Below are 12,231 nucleotides of genomic sequence, written 5' to 3'. Positions count from 1 at the left end.
GCTTGCACACATCTTACAAGCCATGGAATGGATCCCATATCCAACAGGTTGCACCCAGGAGTTGGACATATAGCCTTACCTCACCATTGCATATACCATGGCAAACAGTGCAGACAGTCATATATGTGGTGAGGATGTATGGAACAGGATTAATGTAGAAAATAAACAGATGGCCATCCAAGACAGATGACGACACAGGGTTTTTAAAATAAGGCTATTAGAACATGTTTGTGATATATTAAATAAAAAGGAATAGAGTTCAGTGGCACAACATTTTTTGGAAGCAGATGGTAGTTCTGTTCTTGGTTTACAAGCCACAATTTTAGAAAAAATAGAGTGTGTTTTTTGTTTTTTTTGGGGGGAGTGTCAGCAAGAATAAACTTCTTTATAAAGATGCAGTGTATATATTAAAGTTTGATACTTTGTTTCCAAAGGGTATGAATGTCGATTTTAATTGGCATGTATTACTTTAAATGCTTTTAAGCCACGGTGGTACAGCGGTAGCGTTGTTGCCTCGCAGCAAGAGGTTCTCCTATTCGATTCTTAGCTGGAGTGCGTTCTGTGTGGAGTCTGCATGTCCTCCCCATGGTCGAGTGGCCTCCAAAAGACATGTCTGAATGGACGTGCCTTCGCTGAAGGTTGGGAGTGGGGCTGGCACCTCAAAACCATAAAAATCTACTGCCAATCATTAGTGGACCGGAGTTCCGCTGTGGCGACCCCTAACCGGGGAAAGCCGAAAAGACAAACAACGACTTTAAATGCTTTTTAAGTGTTTTATGGTATTAATTGATGACTTTATTGTTTAATTGCCTATTTAGTAGTGTATATAAACCAAGTGTGTAATGTGAAGTAACTGTACTCCAAGAAGGCAGTGTATGCCGAGACGTCAGAGAGGAATACATTTTATTCATTGGGTTCCTGGTCTTTGTTCTTCATTGTATTTGCTGTTGGTGCTTTGCTGCTTTGCTGTTGTTTTTGCTGCTCTCTACAGGTAGTGTATGCATAACAGCAAAGGTCCCCAAAAGGCATGCATTGCAATGTGTACTGGTGTACCAAGATCACGTCAGAAACCTACAGACAGTATCAATTAAGATACATGTGCTGCATAACCAACACCTCACCCCACGTCAGGCCCACCATCCCCATCTGTACCTTAGGGGTGCCAGTGTACACCTGTATGTTTGCCATTCATTAGCAGGGACTAGGCCAGTACACATGGTGGTCAGAGTTTGGGACACTGCAAAATGACACATGTGGAGGCCATAGTTGTCAAGCATCTGCAAAAAGGCTGAGGGGTGGGAAGGGGGTGTCATCATGATACACAACAGTGCCCTGAAGCAGAGATCTAAAGCATGCTAAGAATGGCTGTATCTGCACACAGTCAAGGTCAGGAATTGTGTCAGGCATAATCCTGACTCCACAGCAATAGTGATGGCACTGTGTGACCTCCAGGGGATGTGCACAAGAGTTGACCTTGCGATCATGCAGAGTTGGGGGACATTTGTAGGGCAGAGTGACCATATACTGGCAAGTGCATATGGTCCATGCTAGTATACTCCTGCCAGGAATAGTGACTGTTGTAGTACACATAACAGTAGGTGCAGCAAACCATCATGATAAGGGCATGCACACATATGCACCCACAAATTGTATGCATCTCAATCAGCATCTGCATAACTAACACATTTGTTTGACAGTGTATTTGATTGCATAGGTCATATGTCACATATCAGGTTCATGCAATGTTAACATATGCAGTAATGTGGCCCCATGGCATATCAAGGAAGAGGCACCATATCAATAAGGGTGTGTACACACCCCATAGCCATGGTAAGTTTGAAGGTTGTCAGTGTAATTGCATTGTATTGGCCATACCTGCTGAGTGCCATATGCCATGCATGTTGACAGATGGGTAATGAGAGGTCTGTGTGTAATATCTTTGTGCAACCTCACCTGTAAGTGTGTGTGGGGGGTTAAGTTGTCCATAAGTGCTATCTGGCAGAGTGAAGGGGGGGTTGATGTATGTAGAATGCATGTGTGTGTGTGTGTGTGTGTGTGTGTGTGTGTGTGTGTGTGTGTGTGTGTGTGTGTGTGTGTGTGTGTGTGTCCATGTATGCACATGTGTGAGTGTGGGGTTGTTCATACCTCTCAACTTCCCACTGAAATTGTGCAGTTCATGGACATGGACAGACAAATGAGACACCAGGAATACTTTCCTGACTTGTAATCTCAGGACAACTGATAGTATAATAAAGTCTGCAGCATGAAACATGCATTGGGAGGGAAAACTAGACACCAGGGATACTGTTTTAATTGCAATCAGCAGAAAGGTGAAAGAATACCCACATATGCAGCACTAAAGATGCATTGGGGGATTACTAGACAACACTAGAGAGTGTTTCCAAATATTACTGTAGTCCACATAAAAAGTTAATAGAGCAACAGATCTTGCATCTACTGAACAATAGTTACATATGACACTCCAGTGAGTGACATTATTGAGTGACTGCAGTAGCCCATAACATATGGGGGCCATGCTCAAGATGTCTGGACAAAACCAGGGTGAACACTGGATGACATCAGGAAGTCTTTGAAAAAACGACTCCCATCAAGTTAAAGAGGCAATGGAGTAACAGGTCATGTTTTGTGATTACTTTTCTAAGCAATTAGAAGAATGATACGTTAATGATTTGGTATTATTGACTGTAATTATTCAAGACTGATTCAGGATGGGGAACTTAAGAGAAAAAACTAGGGACATTCTGTAAACTCAGGGACAGGTAAGTAGTATGGTGTGTGTGTGTGTGTGTGTGTGTGTGTGTGTGTGTGTGTGTGTGTGTGTGTGTGTGTGTGTGTGTGTGTGTGTGTGTGTGTGTGTGTACTGTTAAGCAATGATATAAAGTTCTTAAGGTGCATTCCTTGTTTTCTCCTCACAGGTGACTAGGTGGGTCAGGGTCCTTCCTGCAGGCAATCTGATGTTGGTGTCCATACAGACACTGAAAATGATGATTAGGTGTGTTGAGGCACAGGCGGGATTGTCAGGGTCTGAAGCTGTGCCATCATTTGACATTCCACTGTTATCCGGGTCTGAACTGTCTGCAAACAGCTAAAGTTAACTTTGAGTATGTGTCTACCTGTTTGAGCCAATATTCATTTTCCCCTGAAGAGCACTCTGCTTTGGCCTGTAAGCAGTCCCCCCCCCCCCCCACACACACACACAGACACACTCATCTTCCACTTTGTCTCTTATTCCCTTTTATTAGCAAATAATATCCATAACTGATCAATACTGTATGTTTGTCAATTTACACTGAGACCACAGTAGCCTACTGATACAATGTTATCCTGTTTTTCCACCTGAGTAATGGTTAAGAAATGACTTACAGTTTCAGAGCAGTCCTTGGTCAATTGTGATTGTTTCTTAAACACAAACTTGTCTTTGCTTTGGCTCATTAGCAGCAGTGCAAAGAACTGCCTGCTCACACCCTTGTTCTCCCCTCTCCCTTCCCTGTTTATTACCTTAAGACAATCCCAAAGTTAATAAATATTACCTGTGGCAGGCAACATTTTTACAACTACAACCACCCTTGTCACTATCATATGTTCATTTATCAGTTAACTCTGTTACTTGATTGTTTCCAGCCCCTCATAAGAGCAACTAATGGTCTCTACCCGCTATGCTCCCCACCCTGCCCCCTATTCTCTCTCGCCCCCAGTGGTCCCACATTTATTACACTCACAAACCCCTCCCATATTTCCAGTAGCCAACCACAGCACTAACCCAGCACTACCTCCTCCATCTTCCCACAACTATCACACCTCCTCAACTAACATGTACAAGCATACCTTACCTATGCTCACGGCATGCACTCTCCTTGCATATCTTACATCCTACCAAAGCTCCATCATTCCCCCACTCAACCACTACCACTGTACTACTACTCACACCACCACTCATGTCTCACCCTCACTCAGCTCCCCTCCCACCAACTCAAGAAACATCCTTATGCACCCCCCACATATTCTACCAACTATATTACTCAAACATAAAGCATCCCTACAACCTAACACAGTAACCCTCCCACCATACCTATTAAACAAAGAGCACAATCATAAAGTTTCCCTTATAATCGAACACATTTAAAAACTGAGAAAACTAATAACCTCATGCATATCTAAACTAGCCCTAAGTGGAGATATCTACCCCAACCCTGGCCCTACTATCTCCAACCCCAATCCTCATAATCAGACTAGAAACCACAACATCTCCCATATTATAGCCAATAGAAAGCCAAGTGACTTCCTTCTACTAAGCCTAAATATTAGAAGTATATCCAACAAAGTCCATGAACTCCATGCCACCATAGACTTGTACTCCCCAGATATAGTCATCCTGACAGAAACCTGGCTAAAACCTCACATTACCAGTGAGCAAATACTCCCTACAGGTTATGGCATACTAAGAGTAGACCAGCTAAACATGAAAGGAGGCTGTGTACCTATACTATTTAAACAGCATCTAAACATCCAGATCTTAAAATCATCAGCTCCACAAATAGGCAATGAAGAAATAATATATACCAACCTCAAAATAAACCAAAACAAAACCATCAACATAATTGGATGCTACTTCCCACCTGGCCAAAACATCCCTCCACTAGAAAACCTCCTCAACTGGTCTACCCACCATCTCCCCCAAGAAACATTTTAGGTGATTTCAATATTGACTGGCAATCCTGTTCTGGCAACCATCCAACCCATCATGTAAACCTTCATGGCTTCACCCAACTAGTCCAGTCACCAACCAGGATAAATAAAAACTCCAGCAAGCATACTACCCTGGACTGGATACTAGTCAGTAAGAACCCCCAGTCATATATAACAGGCTGCTTATCAGATAGCCTCAGTGATCACTCCCCAACATTCCTACTCAAAAAATACCTGTACCAAGCTAAACCTGTCATCTACCATCAAATACGCAAAAAACTAAACTTTAACCCATTCACATTCATCTCATCCCTCAAAGAATGTAACTGGCATCCTCTGAAGTACCTCAGTCTTGATGACACAGTTAAATTATTTAATACTACCTTCCTGAGCATCCTTAATTACCATGCCCCCATACAACTTTCCAGAATCAAAGCACAACCCTCCCCATGGCTACAGAAAACCACTAAGTCAGAAATGAAAAACAGGGATAAAGCCTGGGAGCACTGGTGCAAAACCAAAACCCCCTCAACTAGACAGAAATTCCTAGAACTACGCAATAGAGTCAAAAAGCTAATAAAACAGGACAAATTCCAATACTATCAGTCGGCCCTAGACTCCTCTCAACACAGCCCAAAACAATTCTGGTCCTCCATAAACTCCATCCTCCACCCAGGTAGTGAGTACCCCTCCTCCTAACATCCCTCACTCCTCAGAAAATATTGCTACCTCATTCAACACACACTTCACACAAACCATACTATCACTAGCTAAACAACACAACCCCCCTCCCCTCCAACCCACACCTTCAACTAGTAATCTCCCCACTGCCTTCTCTTTTTCTCCTGTACCTACCTCCAACATAAAAAAACTCTTAACTAAACTTAAGCCCACCAGATTAGCAGCAGACAATCTCCCAAGTGAATATCTACAAATCGCAGCTGATGCTCTGGCCTACCCAGTATCCATCTTGATTAACTGATCTCTGTCAGAAAGTTACGTTCCCACACTGTAGAAAGTAACACATATAATTCCCCTCCACAAAGGTGGACCCTCCACAGAACTAACCAATTACCGCCCCATAGCTATTCTCTCTCCACTCTCCAAAATACTAGACAGATGCATACACTCTCAAGTCTCAGACTACCTCCTTACTAACAACCTCCTTTCCAGTAGTCAGCATGGTTTCCGACCAAACCATAGCACCACCACTGCCTTACTCTCCTTTACTAACACTATCCTACAGCATAAAAACAATGGCTATCTCTCCTCTGCTACTTTCCTAAACCTATCTAAAGCATTTGACATGGTCCCACACAAACAACTTATCTCTGTCCTCAATAACCTATCCTTCTCACAATCAGTCACCAACTGGTTTCAGAGTTACCTGTCTGACCGCCAACAATCCATTGTATGGCAGAATGACATATCTCCCCAACTATCTGTCTCCATAGTGGTTCTCCAAGGATCCATCCTTGGACCCCTACTCTTCTCTGTTTTCACCAATAATCTAGCCTCTGCCACTAAACATGGCACACTCATACAATACGCAGATGACTCAACCATCGTCTGCTCAGCCCAGTCCCTACCCAAACTGCAAAAAGTCACACAGGAAGCCTTTTCCTCTGTTGAAACTTGGTTATCCGAAGCCCAATTAATACTCAACCAAAACAAAACTGAACTACTCATCTTCGAACCCACCAAACATACTCAAAACAACTCTCACTTTAACATCACAGCAAAAGACAACACCACTATATACCCAACTGAACACACTAAATTGCTAGGAGTGGAAATAGACAATAAACTAAAATTTGACATTCACATATCCTTGACCATAAAAAAAGTCCACAAAAAACTAGGAGCACTATACAGAAATAAGCAACTTCTCACCAAAGCAGCAAAGATTTCAGTAGCAAATTCCCACCTTATCTCCACCCTACTTTATGCCTGTCCATTATATACCAACCTAAGGCAATGCGATCTAAACAAGATAGAGACCTGCTACAGCAAAATCGCCAAATTCGCCACAGGGGCATCCTACCATAGTCACCACTGTCTCTCACTTGCTGAACTGGGGTGGCTTTAACTCCCTCACCTCCTTCAATGGTATCAACTCTCACTCGCCCACAAACTAGTAAATCATCCACTAAATGTCCCATCCCTCCAGAATCTACTCCAACCCTATTGCACCACCAGACCACTAAGATCCAGCAACAAAAATCACTTGCAGATCACTAAAGCCAATAACTCTGCTGGTGAAGCACTATTCTCTTGCACCATAGCCAAATTATGGAACTCCCTCCCACCCACAATTACCTCCATACCATCATGCACCCACTTCAAAACTTTACTAAAAGCGCACCTAAAAACATGCTGGCTATGCCCTTGCAACTCCCACTCTAATATTACCCTCCCAATCCAACCACTACCTTTCTTTCCACTCCACTAACTACTTTGATTATAGCAAGCTCAGATGCTCATAAGCCAGTATTTATTATACAGCAGGAACTTCTTCTTGTAACATTTGTTAATGTCTATTATGTACTTCACAGACAAAGATTCTAGTTGTCTACTGATGTACTATGTTCTTCATCTGTAAATATGTTGTAAGTAATTGCTATGTAAATTGTTAATCGCTATGTAATCCAATGTAACTACTGTCTGTTTATTTTAACTGTGGAGCTTTTCTCCCCGGGCCTCTGCTGAAAATGGACCTACATCCAGTCAGACACTCCCAGTCAACAAATATAAATAAATAAATAAATCCACCCCATCACCGCACACAGTCACAATGCCTATACATACCCCATCACCAGTGGCCATAGCTGAGGGACAGTTGGCGGTTGGTGGCATGGGACAGGACAGTGTGGTATCTATGGCACATGTGTCTGGACATAGCAGCCATAGCTGGATGTCTGGTGGGGTACCACATAGGCAGATGTACAGAGGTGCTCATTGGAGGACTGCTGGTCATCATGCCCCTGGCAGAAGTGCCACATTTGGTACCACCAGATGCATGTTTCAGAGCATCATGGAGGCACAGGCACGTAGGGAATGGCACACCAGAGAGGGTCTGAGGCTGCAGAGGGCTAGTCATTCAGCTGTTACTGACAACATCCATGATCTTGCAGGTGCCATCCATTATTTTTCAGAGGTCATGGATAGACGGTTGGGTGAGATGGTGGGAATCCTTGACTGTGGAATATCCATGCTCGAGCATATGGTGGGAGTAGTGCAACAGTTATGTGGACATAGGCCAGCAACACCAAAAGCTGGAGGTTAACGTGGACATGTCAGAACACAGAGCCACTCCTGTAGTGACAGTACCAGCCCCAGGAGTGCAGTGGGGGTGCTGTCCACACCACACCACAGTAGGCCAAGTGCACATGGCCCTGGCCAGTCCCAGGAGGGACCAGGATCTAGAAGACATATGTCATCATCAGAGGATAGTACAATATTATGGCCTGTACCTGGTAGTGCCCATGGAACCCCTGGCAGGCTCAGTTCTTGTGTCCGTGGACGGAGATGGTGAACTGCACACCCTGCCAGGTACGGTCTGCAGTTGTCCAACAAACACCTGTATAGGGTAGCCACATGGCAGAACTGTGTGCATGCATACTCACACACAATGCAAACACAGCTAGGGAAACCCCATACCTACACACACCACATCACCATGGCCAAGTTAATAACGAAACCCCCTTACTCACACACATGGTGTCAAATGTATGACTCAGCTTAGGTCTCTGGCAAACCAACAACACACCCTGTGCATATGAAGATACCTGTGCCACATCCCTGTCATCTATAACATCGATGTAGGGACAGGCTAATATGGTTTTGATGCGCAGGTTTACTGTACTATGGTGTACCAATCTAATGCTGTGTAACATGTTGTCAGCAGTAAAGTTTAATGCTTACATGTCAGGAAGTGTAGCTGTCCAGCCATGATGCATTATAGCTGCTATTAACACTGAGTGATTGTGGTCTCCATAATGTATTCCGTTTGTGTTGTAGGTGTCCATGTGTAAGCAGGAGATGGTCTGCTGTTGTATCCTACAAGGGGTATGGCACTGTGGTGACACTTTGGCTGTGCCATATCCTGGGTATAGGTGAACACATGACACAGGTCCGTATAACAGTTACCACATGTGCCACATGGCTGATAGGTCTGGGGGTGGTGTATACAGGTGAGTGCATGGTGGCTGATATCAGCAGGCCTTCTACAGTGGACAATGGTACGAGTACTTGGTGGGTCTATATTACATAGTCGAAGTTCCGTAACTTCGGTTGACATATGATTGAACACATATGTCTGAAGTTATGGAACTTTGGCTACATATAAAAACATAAAAAAGTAAAAGAAAATAAAATGGTACTTGCCCCCTGCACCCCTCACACCCCCTGCTCTTTAAATATACCAACTCCAAGGTCATGCTACAGTGCAGTAATGGGAAATTTCCTTTACTGCACTATAGTGTGACCTCGGAGTTGGTATATTTAAAGAGCAGGTGGTGTGGGGGGTGCAAGGGAGGGGCTTGCCCCCCTGCATATACACTTTTTTTTTCTTTTTACTTTTGCTTTTATTTTTTTATTCATACTCGAAGTTCCATAACTTCGGGCATTTGTGTTCGAACATATTCCATTCAAAGTTACGGAACTTTGACTATGTAATATAGACCCGTACTGGGTGCTACACACCACATGCTTGTGTATAACACACACAGAGGATTTGGTGTTGATGCAATACACAGAGAATACTGTACACATGGATGTACATACCTGTGCAAGGAACCCATTGTAGCCTATGTAATTCCACCAAGACAGAATCAGCACAACAATACATTGGGAAATAAGCAGTCTGCTAGTTTAATGTCATTGACGATGGTACTGGCAGGGTATATGTCCCTTTCCCCAATGTAGTGCAATCCTCAACTCAGTAAACATAGGTGTGCTGGTGTGGGTGGCACAGCCCTACCCTTTGGAGGGTAAGAGGTGCTGTAGAACCGCAGATAGTGTGATAGACAACTACTTAACCTGTTAACATGAACTGTACAGTATTACGGCCAGCTAAGCAGGGAGATACACTCAACAGTAACTGCAATGATGGTGGCTGTGTCCAGAAGAGCCACACCCAGCTATATATACCAGCCCCAGTAATGTTGTACACCTATACAGAGGGGGAAGAGGGCATTTACACATCTACCACTAGTTGTGATGAAATGTATTTCCACAGGATGATACCTGTAAAATGTTAGCATATGCCAGGCAGTTCTCGGACAGATGACCCCCTGGGACATGTATATTCTGCAAATGGAAGTAGATTCCTTCACATACACACACACTCTTACTTGGCAACACTGGGACTAGAACCCCTACCTAGGTACGTAGTGTTACTGATGTGTGTGGCATTTTATTTTATTTTATTTATTTTTATTTTACATTTGTTGACCGGGCTAGTCAAGCTGGACATATATCCGTTTACAGTCGAGGCCCGTGGAGAAAAGCTCCAGAACAGGCAAGCAACAATTATATATCACAAAAAAATTAATATGCACAAAAATATACAAGTTGAAAAAAGAGAAAATTGCAAAAATAATCTAAAAATACATTAAAAGTAGAAATAAAATAAGAAAAAAAGTTAAAGGCATGGTACTATAGTTAGACTAATAAAACAGAAGGAAACAATGTAGGAATACGTTACAAAAAGATTATTAGTAAGGCATAGTTCTAAGAAGTGACTCTCAGCAATTGAAAGTGTAGGTTAGGATTTCAGTAAGGGAGGAAGAGGAAGACTAGGTGTATGGAGACATGTTTTCAGTTGGGGTTAGTACAAGGACATAACCATTGAGTTTTAAGATGTTCTTTGATATGTTTTTTTGAAAAGAGTAGTAGAGTCTTGATTAGTTAATTCTTGAGGGAGTTGATTCCAATTTTTACCTATGGAATTTGAAAATAATGCGTCACCAGCTTTATTGTGCGATTTAGTAACAGATACTAGTAGTTTATTGGCAGAGCGAAGTGTGTTAATTGCACATACCACACAGCTTTTAGGATGAGATGTGTTCCAGGTTATATGTTACGTGAAGAACATCCCCAGGCCTGTACAGTATGGTAATGGGGGATGTACTGGTTGTTTATGAACAGTACATAGTGTGGCATACTGTCATATACACATCGACAAACACATAACAGTCAGACACACATCTAAGAGACCTGGGCTTGTTAGTGTTAACTACCTTGTCAGTGTGTCCATTTTGTTACAGATAAGTTGCACACAGCACATGCATAACTGGTCTGGATAGTGTTATCAGTTACCTGTATGGTTGATGGTGACAGTGGTCCCCATACAGTGGAACATGGGATGTGTACCATGGGTACCATGGTGTAAAGACAGTATACCCAACACCCACACCCCACAGTGGATATTGTATGCACTGAAACCCATGATAATAATCTGACATACCCACCATCACACATTGACCAGAACTGCAATACCCCTTGTCTATCCCAAGAGTGCTACTACAGGGATATGCATCTAATGCACATGCCACAGGTATATTAGGGTGATGCATTGTCACGGCTCTCCTATGGTCAGGAACATCACTATCCCTAATACTCTGTGGCAAGGTGTATTGTACTAAGAGAATGTGGCCTCAGAATGCTGTAGCCTACAAATATATACACATGCACACATACACACACTTGCCAGAACTCAGTGGGTATCCCATGCCTATCAACCCATTTGTACAACAGTGCTGTGCTGGTACTGCAAGCACCAGGTAGCCCTTAGGGAGAAGAGTGTAACAAGGTACATGTAAGGTACGGTACAGCAGCACAGCAGCAACCATATCTAACTATGGCAATGGGGGTTACGGTGGATGTGAATGGCCTCAGGGTATTCTGAACTGCAGGTCTACAAACACACAGACCCTGATATTCTCAGTAATGCACATGTACACATTTGTCAGTACTGGGGTCCATCGGTGCAGGTGTGTATAGGTGTGTACCAGACTATTGTCCATGGAGAGATGGGAAGTGTAGGGGATGTGTGTACAGTGGTATCATGCCACCTGCCATGTGCCAGCAGGCCATCTATCAACAGATACCACAGGGGTGATCCTCAGGGTGACAGTTACATGCATCAGACAGTCATCTGGTTGTCTTTTGCGGAGGGCCAGTGAGGTGATCCAGTTGACATGTATGCAAACATGTACTACATAACATGGTCAGTGTCTGTCTTGGAGACCTGTATCCAACATGTTCTGTTGACTGTGGTACTGTAGTTGAGGTATCCATAGCATGTGGTGTATACAGGGGGTGGATTCCTAGCTGTGGCATTCATAACACAGCTGGGCAGACATGTCAGTGTCAGTCTAACATAGATTGCCTATAAGTAGCCAAGGTGGATACCTGACATCTGCACATCTGTACCGAGGACAGACAGACATCAGCTAGCCAACTAGCTATGCATGAGGATGAATGTGTTGACAGATAGACGTCTGACACTGATCGGTATGC

This window comes from Protopterus annectens, chromosome 12.part0, assembly GCF_019279795.1.
Source record: "Protopterus annectens isolate FY-2018-M chromosome 12.part0, PAN1.0, whole genome shotgun sequence".
NCBI classification, from domain to species: Eukaryota; Metazoa; Chordata; order Ceratodontiformes; family Protopteridae; genus Protopterus; species Protopterus annectens.
This window is presented reverse-complemented; position numbering follows the sequence as displayed.